This window comes from Rutidosis leptorrhynchoides, chromosome 11 (assembly GCF_046630445.1).
Source record: "Rutidosis leptorrhynchoides isolate AG116_Rl617_1_P2 chromosome 11, CSIRO_AGI_Rlap_v1, whole genome shotgun sequence".
In the NCBI taxonomy this organism is placed as follows: domain Eukaryota; kingdom Viridiplantae; phylum Streptophyta; class Magnoliopsida; order Asterales; family Asteraceae; genus Rutidosis; species Rutidosis leptorrhynchoides.
In genome coordinates, this window is record NC_092343.1 from 260,713,234 (window position 1) to 260,726,136 (window position 12,903).

Sequence of the window (12,903 nt, forward strand, 5' to 3'; positions counted from 1 at the left end):
ATATCTCATAAAATTACAAAAATATGAGTAATCATTCATGACTTATTTACATGAAAACAAAATTACATATCCTTTATATCTAATCCATACACCAACGACCAAAAACACCTACAAACACTTTCATTCTTCAATTTTCTTCATCTAATTGATCTCTCTCAAGTTCTATCTTCAAGTTCTAAGTGTTCTTCATAAATTCCAAAAGTTCTAGTTTCATAAAATCAAGAATACTTTCAAGTTTGCTAGCTCACTTCCAATCTTGTAAGGTGATCATCCAACCTCAATAAATCTTTGTTTCTTACAGTAGGTTATCATTCTAATACAAGGTAATAATCATATTCAAACTTTGGTTCAATTTCTATAACTATAACAATCTTATTTCAAGTGATGATCTTACTTGAACTTGTTTTCGTGTCATGATTCTGCTTCAAGAACTTCGAGCCATCCAAGGATCCATTGAAGCTAGATCCATTTTTCTCTTTTCCAGTAGGTTTATCCAAGGAACTTAAGGTAGTAATGATGTTCATAACATCATTCGATTCATACATATAAAGCTATCTTATTCGAAGGTTTAAACTTGTAATCACTAGAACATAGTTTAGTTAATTCTAAACTTGTTCGCAAACAAAAGTTAATCCTTCTAAATTGACTTTTAAAATCAACTAAACACATGTTCTATATCTATATGATATGCTAACTTAATGATTTAAAACCTGGAAACACGAAAAACACCGTAAAATCGGATTTACGCCGTCGTAGTAACACCGCGGGCTGTTTTGGGTTAGTTAATTAAAAACTATGATAAACTTTGATTTTAAAGTTGTTATTCTGAGAAAATGATTTTTATTATGAACATGAAACTATATCCAAAAATTATGATTAAACTCAAAGTGGAAGTATGTTTTCTAAAATGGTCATCTAGACGCCGTTCTTTGAACTGAAATGACTACCTTTACAAAAACGACTTGTAACTTATTTTTCCGACTATAAACCTATACTTTTCTGTTTAGATTCATAAAATAGAGTTCAATATGAAACCATAGCAATTTGATTCACTCAAAACGGATTTAAAATGAAGAAGTTATGGGTAAAACAAGATTGGATAATTTTTCTCATTTTAGCTACGTGAAAATTGGTAACAAATCTATTCCAACCATAACTTAATCAACTTGTATTGTATATTATGTAATCTTGAGATACCATAGACACGTATACAATGTTTCGACCTATCATGTCGACACATCTATATATATTTCGGAACAACCATAGACACTCTATATGTGAATGTTGGAGTTAGCTATACAGGGTTGAGGTTGATTCCAAAATATATATAGTTTGAGTTGTGATCAATACTGAGATACGTATACACTGGGTCGTGGATTGATTCAAGATAATATTTATAGATTTATTTCTGTACATCTAACTGTGGACAACTAGTTGTAGGTTACTAACGAGGACAGCTGACTTAATAAACTTAAAACATCAAAATATATTAAAAGTGTTGTAAATATATTTTGAACATACTTTGATATATATGTATATATTGTTATAGGTTCGTGAATCAACCAGTGGCCAAGTCTTACTTCCCGACGAAGTAAAAATCTGTGAAAGTGAGTTATAGTCCCACTTTTAAAATCTAATATTTTTGGGATGAGAATACATGCAGGTTTTATAAATGATTTACAAAATAGACACAAGTACGTGAAACTACATTCTATGGTTGAATTATCGAAATCGAATATGCCCCTTTTTATTAAGTCTGGTAATCTAAGAATTAGGGAACAGACACCCTAATTGACGCGAATCCTAAAGATAGATCTATTGGGCCTAACAAACCCCATCCAAAGTACCGGATGCTTTAGTACTTCGAAATTTATATCATATCCGAAGGGTGTCCCGGAATGATGGGGATATTCTTATATATGCATCTTGTTAATGTCGGTTACCAGGTGTTCACCATATGAATGATTTTTATCTCTATGTATGGGATGTGTATTGAAATATGAAATCTTGTGGTCTATTGTTACGATTTGATATATATAGGTTAAACCTATAACTCACCAACATTTTTGTTGACGTTTAAAGCATGTTTATTCTCAGGTGAATATTAAGAGCTTCCGCTGTTGCATACTAAAATAAGGACAAGATTTGGAGTCCATGTTTGTATGATATTGTGTAAAAACTGCATTCAAGAAACTGATTTCGATGTAACATATTTGTATTGTAAACCATTATGTAATGGTCGTGTGTAAACAGGATATTTTAGATTATCATTATTTGATAATCTACGTAAAGCTTTTTAAACCTTTATTTATGAAATAAAGGTTATGGTTTGTTTTAAAAATGAATGCAGTCTTTGAAAAACGTCTCATATAGAGGTCAAAACCTCGCAACGAAATCAATTAATATGGAACGTTTTTAATCAATAAGAACGGGACATTTCAGTTGGTATCCGAGCGTTGGTCTTAGAGAACCTGAATTTTGCGTTAGTGTGTCTTATCGAGTTTGTTAGGATGCATTAGTGAGTCTGGACTTCGACCGTGTTTACTTGAAAAATGATTGCTTAACAAATTTTGTTGGAAACTATATATTTTTAACATGTGAATATTATGTGATATATTAATCTCTTAACGCGTTTGATATTATGTGATAGATGTCTACCTCTAGAACAAGTCCCATTGACTCACCTAATAATAATGAAGAGTCAAATGTAAATTGGAATGATTCGTGGACTGATTCACAAGTTCCCGAAGAGGAACCGGAAGAAGAGTCGGAACCGGAAGAAGAATCGGAACCGGAAGAAGAATCGGAACCGGATGAAGAAGTAGAACCGGTGGGGGAAATAATAAAACGGTTAAGTAAAAGAAAATCCTCAACCAACCGACCAAGGTTAATTATGGTCAATAGTGTTTCCGCCAAGGAAGCAAAATATTGGGAGGATTACCAATTCTCCGATGAATCGGATTCCGACGAGAATTCCGATGATGTTATAGAAATTACCCCAACTGAATTTAAAAAGGCAAAAGAAAATAATAAGGGAAAGGGCATAAAAATAGAGAAATCTAATTCCAACCCCGATGAACTTTACATGTATCGTCAACCCCCGAAGTCCTTAAGTTGTAACAATGACCCGGGAACCTCTAAACCACCAGGTTTTTCTAAACCGTTGTGGAAAACGACAGTTAGTATTAGGGGAACATCATATATCCCTAGAAACTTGGCAAAACGAACCAAAACCGAAGAAGAAGAAACGAGCGAGTCGGAATAAGATAGTTGTATTCGTGTGGTGTAATATATGTAATATAGTGTTCTTATACTTTATGATATATGTAAAAATTGCTTGTATTAATAAGTATTTTTTTTATGAATCTAACTCTTGTCTATTTTACAGTTTAAAAACACAAAATGGATAGACAACCCAATATTTTAAGAGACCTACCCGGAGACATGATTGATGAAATCTTGTCTAGAGTCGGCCAGAATTCCTCGGCACAACTATTTAAGGCGAGATCAGTTTGTAATACATTCGAAGAACGTTCCAAGAATGTCTTGGTTTATAAGAGACTTTCGTTTGAAAGATGGGGGATATCACATTGGGAAACCCATAAGTTACGATGTGTTTACTTTGACGCATATATTGCGGGGAACCCAAATGCTATTTTACGCAACGGGTTAAGAAATTATTTTGACTCAATATATCCGAATATTGGACTTCGTGATTTAGAAAAAGCGGCTAACATGCAACATAAAGAAGCATGTTATGCTTACGGATTAGTAATGTTCGCTTCTCACCAAAGTGAGAACAAGAACATCGGGCTACAACTATTAAACAAAACGTTACCACAAGTGACGGAGTCGGTAATTGGGGTAAGAAATGAGGTTTTTAGATTATTACGGGACTGTTGGACATTACGTAACCCTCGTCCCTTTGATGATGTTACAACACGCTGTCTTATCAACGGCCATAACGTTTATGTTGCACAAGACCAAGGATGGGAAGTAGTCCTATTAAAACCAGAATGCATGACTTGTTTCCGGACGTATGAATTACGTGTCTTTATTGCCTTTGCTGAACGACTTGTGTACTAGCTAGAATTATCTTCACAACTATCTTGTATCAAAGTTATTGTGTGCTATATTTCATGCTTTATATAAAATAAGCGGTATTGTAAGTTTGTAAAATATTGTATAAAAGTTTGAACGCGAAATATTATTATAATCAGTTTTTCATATAGAATTGTAGTAGTTGAATTGTATATTAGCTACTAAGTATGAACTTAACGGGTAGGTACTACCCGAATTTAAACTTATAAAACGCTAATATGAAGAAAAAGCTTTTATAAATGAGTTCATATTATGCTACGAAATACTATTAACTACTCTTAATATTCTGTATGATTAACTTGTTCCATTTAACTATTTTGAAGGAAATGGCACCGACTACTCGACACACCATGAATATGAATGAAGAGGAATTCCGTACTTTTCTAGCTTCAAATATAGCCGCAGTACAGGCTGCGCTACATACCAACAATAACCTTGGATCTAGCAGTACAGGAAATCGTGTAGGATGCACCTACAAAGAATTCACTGCCTGCAAACCTTTGGAATTTGATGGAACCGAAGGACCGATCGGATTGAAACGGTGGACCGAGAAGGTCGAATCGGTGTTTGCCATAAGTAAGTGTACTGAAGAGGATAAAGTAAAGTACGCTACGCATACCTTCACAGGTTCTGCGTTAACATGGTGGAATACCTATCTAGAGCAAGTGGGACAAGACGATGCGTACGCACTACCGTGGTCAGCATTCAAGCACTTGATGAACGAGAAGTACCGTCCCAGAACCGAGGTCAATAAGCTCAAGACAGAACTTAGAGGGTTACGAACCCAAGGATTTGATATTACCACGTACGAAAGACGATTCACAGAATTGTGCCTATTGTGTCCGGGAGCATTCGAAGATGAGGAAGAGAAGATCGACGCGTTTGTGAAAGGATTACCGGAAAGAATCCAAGAAGATATAAGTTCACACGAGCCCGCCTCCATACAACAGGCATGTAGAATGGCTCACAAACTCGTGAACCAAATTGAAGAAAGAATTAAACAACAGACTGCTGAAGAGGCCAATGTGAAGCAAGTCAAAAGAAAGTGGGAGGAAAACGGTGATAAGAATCACCAATACAACAACAACAGCAATTACAACAATAATCGCAACAATTATCCCAACAATCGCAACATCAATCGCAACTACAACAAACGGCCCAACAACAACAACAACAACAACAACTACAACAATCATCCCAACAACAATAATAACCGCAACAACAACAACAATCAGAAGCAGCTATGCCAAAGGTGTGAAAAGAATCACTCGGGGTTCTGCACCAAATTTTGCAACAAGTGTAAAAGAAATGGTCATAGCGCGGCGAAGTGTGAGGTCTACGGACCAGGGGTTAATAGAACGAAAGGAAATGGTGTCGGAACGAGTAATGGCGGAGCAAGTAGTGTCGGAGCAAGTTATGCCAATGTAGTTTGTTATAAATGTGGAAAACCGGGCCACATTATTAGAAATTGCCCGAACCAGGAGAACACAAATGGACAAGGCCGCGGAAGAGTTTTCAATATTAATGCGGCAGAGGCACAGGAAGACCCGGAGCTTGTTACGGGTACGTTTCTTATTGACAATAAATCTGCTTACGTTTTATATGATTCGGGTGCGGATAGAAGCTATATGAGTAGAGATTTTTGTGCTAAATTAAGTTGTCCATTAACGCCTTTGGATAGTAAATTTTTACTCGAATTAGCAAATGGTAAATTAATTTCAGCAGATAATATATGTCGGAATCGAGAAATTAAACTGGTTAGCGAAACATTTAAGATTGATTTGATACCAGTAGAGTTAGGGAGTTTTGATGTGATAATCGGTATGGACTGGTTCAAAGAAGTGAAAGCAGAGATCGTTTATTACAAAAATGCAATTCGCATTATACGAGAAAAAGGAAAACCCTTAATGGTGTACGGAGAAAAGGGCAACACGAAGCTACATCATATTAGTAATTTGAAGGCACAAAAACTAATAAGAAAAGGTTGCTATGCTGTTCTAGCACACGTCGAGAAAGTACAAACTGAAGAAAAGAGCATCAATGATGTTCCCGTCGCAAAAGAATTTCCTGATGTATTTTCGAAAGAATTACCGGGATTACCCCCACATCGATCCGTTGAATTTCAAATAGATCTTGTACCAGGAGCTGCACCAATAGCTCGTGCTCCTTACAGACTCGCACCCAGCGAGATGAAAGAACTACAAAGCCAATTACAAGAACTTTTAGAGCGTGGTTTCATTCGACCAAGCACATCACCGTGGGGAGCTCCTGTTTTGTTTGTCAAGAAGAAAGATGGTACATTCAGGTTGTGTATCGACTACCGAGAGTTGAACAAACTTACCATCAAGAACCGCTACCCACTACCGAGAATCGATGACTTATTTGATCAACTACAAGGCTCGTCTGTTTATTCAAAGATTGACTTACGTTCCGGGTATCATCAAATGCGGGTGAAAGAAGATGATATTCCAAAGACTGCTTTCAGAACACGTTACGGTCATTACGAGTTTATGGTCATGCCGTTTGGTTTAACTAATGCACCAGCTGTGTTCATGGACCTTATGAACCGAGTGTGTGGACCATACCTTGACAAGTTTGTCATTGTTTTCATTGATGACATACTTATTTACTCAAAGAATGACCAAGAACACGGTGAACATTTGAGAAAGGTGTTAGAAGTATTGAGGAAGGAAGAATTGTACGCTAAGTTTTCAAAGTGTGCATTTTGGTTGGAAGAAGTTCAATTCCTCGGTCACATAGTGAACAAAGAAGGTATTAAGGTGGATCCGGCAAAGATAGAAACTGTTGAAAAGTGGGAAACCCCGAAAACTCCGAAACACATACGCCAGTTTTTAGGACTAGCTGGTTACTACAGAAGGTTCATCCAAGACTTTTCCAGAATAGCAAAACCCTTGACTGCATTAACGCATAAAGGGAAGAAATTTGAATGGAATGATGAACAAGAGAAAGCGTTTCAGTTATTGAAGAAAAAGCTAACTACGGCACCTATATTGTCATTGCCTGAAGGGAATGATGATTTTGTGATTTATTGTGATGCATCAAAGCAAGGTCTCGGTTGTGTATTAATGCAACGAACAAAGGTGATTGCTTATGCGTCTAGACAATTGAAGATTCACGAACAAAATTATACGACGCATGATTTGGAATTAGGCGCGGTTGTTTTTGCATTAAAGACTTGGAGGCACTACTTATATGGGGTCAAAAGTATTATATATACCGACCACAAAAGTCTTCAACACATATTTAATCAGAAACAACTGAATATGAGGCAGCGTAGGTGGATTGAATTATTGAATGATTACGACTTTGAGATTCGTTACCACCCGGGGAAGGCAAATGTTGTAGCCGATGCCTTGAGCAGGAAGGACAGAGAACCCATTCGAGTAAAATCTATGAATATAATGATTCATAATAACATTACTAATCAAATAAAGGAGGCGCAACAAGGAGTTTTAAAAGAGGAAAATTTAAAGGATGAAATACCCAAAGGATCGGAGAAGCATCTTAATATTCGGGAAGACGGAACCCGGTATAGGGCTGAAAGGATTTGGGTACCAAAATTTGGAGATATGAGAGAAATGGTACTTAGAGAAGCTCATAAAACCAGATACTCAATACATCCTGGAATGGGGAAGATGTACAAGGATCTCAAGAAACATTTTTGGTGGCCGGGTATGAAAGCCGATGTTGCTAAATACGTAGGAGAATGTTTGACGTGTTCTAAGGTCAAAGCTGAGCATCAGAAACCATCAGGTCTACTTCAACAACCCGAAATCCCAGAATGGAAATGGGAAAACATTACCATGGATTTCATCACTAAATTGCCAAGGACTGCAAGTGGTTTTGATACTATTTGGGTAATAGTTGATCGTCTCACCAAATCAGCACACTTCCTGCCAATAAGAGAAGATGACAAGATGGAGAAGTTAGCACGACTGTATTTGAAGGAAGTCGTCTCCAGACATGGAATACCAATCTCTATTATCTCTGATAGGGATGGCAGATTTATTTCAAGATTCTGGCAGACATTACAGCAAGCATTAGGAACTCGTCTAGACATGAGTACTGCCTATCATCCACAAACTGATGGGCAGAGCGAAAGGACGATACAAACACTTGAAGACATGCTACGAGCATGTGTTATTGATTTCGGAAATAGTTGGGATCGACATCTACCGTTAGCAGAATTTTCCTACAACAACAGCTACCATTCAAGCATTGAGATGGCGCCGTTTGAAGCACTTTATGGTAGAAAGTGCAGGTCTCCGATTTGTTGGAGTGAAGTGGGGGATAGACAGATTATGGGTCCTGAGATTATACAAGAAACTACCGAGAAGATCATCCAAATTCAACAACGGTTGAAAACCGCCCAAAGTCGACAAAAGAGCTACGCTGACATTAAAAGAAAAGATATAGAATTTGAAATTAGAGAGATGGTCATGCTTAAAGTTGCACTTTGGAAAGGCGTTGTTCGATTTGGTAAACGAGGGAAATTAAATCCAAGGTATATTGGACCATTCAAGATTATTGATCGTGTCGGACCAGTAGCTTACCGACTTGAGTTACCTCAACAACTCGCGGCTGTACATAACACTTTCCATGTCTCGAATTTGAAGAAATGTTTTGCTAAAGAAGATCTCACTATTCCGTTAGATGAAATCCAAATCAACGAAAAACTTCAATTCATCGAAGAACCCGTCGAAATAATGGATCGTGAGGTTAAAAGACTTAAGCAAAACAAGATACCAATTGTTAAGGTTCGATGGAATGCTCGTAGAGGACCCGAGTTCACCTGGGAGCATGAAGATCAGATGAAGAAGAAATACCCGCATCTATTTCCAGAAGATTCGTCAACACCTTCAACAGCTTAAAATTTCGGGACGAAATTTATTTAACGGGTAGGTACTGTAGTGACCCAAACTTTTCCATGTTTATATATATTAATTGAGATTGATATTTACATGATTAAATGTTTCCAACATGTTAAGCAATCAAACTTGTTAAGACTTGATTAATTGAAATATGTTTCATATAGACAATTGACCACCCAAGTTGACCGGTGATTCACGAACGTTAAAACTTGTAAAAACTATATGATGACATGTATATGGATATATATATAGTTAACATGATACTATTATAAGTAAACATATCATTAAGTATATTAACAATGAACTACATATGTAAAAACAAGACTACTAACTTAATGATTTTTAAACGAGACATATATGTAACGATTATCGTTGTAAAGACATTTAATGTATATATATCATATTAAGAGATATTCATACATGATAATATCATGATAATATAATAATTTAAAATCTCATTTGATATTATAAACATTGGGTTAACAACATTTAACAAGATCGTTAACCTAAAGGTTTCAAAACAACACTTACATGTAACGACTAACGATGACTTAACGACTCAGTTAAAATGTATATACATGTAGTGTTTTAATATGTATTTATAAACTTTTGAAAGACTTCAATACACTTATCAAAATACTTCTACTTAACAAAAATGCTTACAATTACATCCTCGTTCAGTTTCATCAACAATTCTACTCGTATGCACCCGTATTCGTACTCGTACAATACACAGCTTTTAGATGTATGTACTATTGGTATATACACTCCAATGATCAGCTCTTAGCAGCCCATGTGAGTCACCTAACACATGTGGGAACCATCATTTGGCAACTAGCATGAAATATCTCATAAAATTACAAAAATATGAGTAATCATTCATGACTTATTTACATGAAAACAAAATTACATATCCTTTATATCTAATCCATACACCAACGACCAAAAACACCTACAAACACTTTCACTCTTCAATTTTCTTCATCTAATTGATCTCTCTCAAGTTCTATCTTCAAGTTCTAAGTGTTCTTCATAAATTCCAAAAGTTCTAGTTTCATAAAATCAAGAATACTTTCAAGTTTGCTAGCTCACTTCCAATCTTGTAAGGTGATCATCCAACCTCAAGAAATCTTTGTTTCTTACAGTAGGTTATCATTCTAATACAAGGTAATAATCATATTCAAACTTTGGTTCAATTTCTATAACTATAACAATCTTATTTCAAGTGATGATCTTACTTGAACTTGTTTTCGTGTCATGATTCTGCTTCAAGAACTTCGAGCCATCCAAGGATCCATTGAAGCTAGATCCATTTTTCTCTTTTCCAGTAGGTTTATCCAAGGAACTTAAGGTAGTAATGATGTTCATAACATCATTCGATTCATACATATAAAGCTATCTTATTCGAAGGTTTAAACTTGTAATCACTAGAACATAGTTTAGTTAATTCTAAACTTGTTCGCAAACAAAAGTTAATCCTTCTAAATTGACTTTTAAAATCAACTAAACACATGTTCTATATCTATATGATATGCTAACTTAATGATTTAAAACCTGGAAACACGAAAAACACCGTAAAATCGGATTTACGCCGTCGTAGTAACACCGCGGGCTGTTTTGGGTTAGTTAATTAAAAACTATGATAAACTTTGATTTTAAAGTTGTTATTCTGAGAAAATGATTTTTATTATGAACATGAAACTATATCCAAAAATTATGATTAAACTCAAAGTGGAAGTATGTTTTCTAAAATGGTCATCTAGACGTCGTTCTTTCGACTGAAATGACTACCTTTACAAAAACGACTTGTAACTTATTTTTCCGACTATAAACCTATACTTTTCTGTTTAGATTCATAAAATAGAGTTCAATATGAAACCATAGCAATTTGATTCACTCAAAACGGATTTAAAATGAAGAAGTTATGGGTAAAACAAGATTGGATAATTTTTCTCATTTTAGCTACGTGAAAATTGGTAACAAATCTATTCCAACCATAACTTAATCAACTTGTATTGTATATTATGTAATCTTGAGATACCATAGACACGTATACAATGTTTCGACCTATCATGTCGACACATCTATATATATTTCGGAACAACCATAGACACTCTATATGTGAATGTTGGAGTTAGCTATACAGGGTTGAGGTTGATTCCAAAATATATATAGTTTGAGTTGTGATCAATACTGAGATACGTATACACTGGGTCGTGGATTGATTCAAGATAATATTTATCGATTTATTTCTGTACATCTAACTGTGGACAACTAGTTGTAGGTTACTAACGAGGACAGCTGACTTAATAAACTTAAAACATCAAAATATATTAAAAGTGTTGTAAATATATTTTGAACATACTTTGATATATATGTATATATTGTTATAGGTTCGTGAATCAACCAGTGGCCAAGTCTTACTTCCCGACGAAGTAAAAATCTGTGAAAGTGAGTTATAGTCCCACTTTTAAAATCTAATATTTTTGGGATGAGAATACATGCAGGTTTTATAAATGATTTACAAAATAGACACAAGTACGTGAAACTACATTCTATGGTTGAATTATCGAAATCGAATATGCCCCTTTTTATTAAGTCTGGTAATCTAAGAATTAGGGAACAGACACCCTAATTGACGCGAATCCTAAAGATAGATCTATTGGGCCTAACAAACCCCATCCAAAGTACCGGATGCTTTAGTACTTCGAAATTTATATCATATCCGAAGGGTGTCCCGGAATGATGGGGATATTCTTATATATGCATCTTGTTAATGTCGGTTACCAGGTGTTCACCATATGAATGATTTTTATCTCTATGTATGGGATGTGTATTGAAATATGAAATCTTGTGGTCTATTGTTACGATTTGATATATATAGGTTAAACCTATAACTCACCAACATTTTTGTTGACGTTTAAAGCATGTTTATTCTCAGGTGAATATTAAGAGCTTCCGCTGTTGCATACTAAAATAAGGACAAGATTTGGAGTCCATGTTTGTATGATATTGTGTAAAAACTGCATTCAAGAAACTGATTTCGATGTAACATATTTGTATTGTAAACCATTATGTAATGATCGTGTGTAAACAGGATATTTTAGATTATCATTATTTGATAATCTACGTAAAGCTTTTTAAACCTTTATTTATGAAATAAAGGTTATGGTTTGTTTTAAAAATGAATGCAGTCTTTGAAAAACGTCTCATATAGAGGTCAAAACCTCGCAACGAAATCAATTAATATGGAACGTTTTTAATCAATAAGAACGGGACATTTCAATCTTCTCGGTAGTTTCTTGTATAATCTCTGGACCCGTAATCTGTCTATCCCCCACTTCACTCCAACAAATCGGAGACCTGCACTTTCTACCATAAAGTGCTTCAAACGGCGCCATCTCAATGCTTGAATGGTAGCTGTTGTTGTAGGAAAATTCTGCTAACGGTAGATGTCGATCCCAACTGTTTCCGAAATCAATAACACATGCTCGTAGCATGTCTTCAAGCGTTTGTATCGTCCTTTCGCTCTGCCCATCAGTTTGTGGATGATAGGCAGTACTCATGTCTAGACGAGTTCCTAATGCTTGCTGTAATGTCTGCCAGAATCTTGAAATAAATCTGCCATCCCTATCAGAGATAATAGAGATTGGTATTCCATGTCTGGAGATGACTTCCTTCAAATACAGTCGTGCTAACTTCTCCATCTTGTCATCTTCTCTTATTGGCAAGAAGTGTGCTGATTTGGTGAGACGGTCAACTATTACCCAAATAGTATCAAAACCACTTGCAGTCCTTGGCAATTTATTGATGAAATCCATGGTAATGTTTTCCCATTTCCATTTCGGGATTTCGGGTTGTTGAAGTAGACCTGATGGTTTCTGATGCTCAGCTTTGACCTTAGAACACG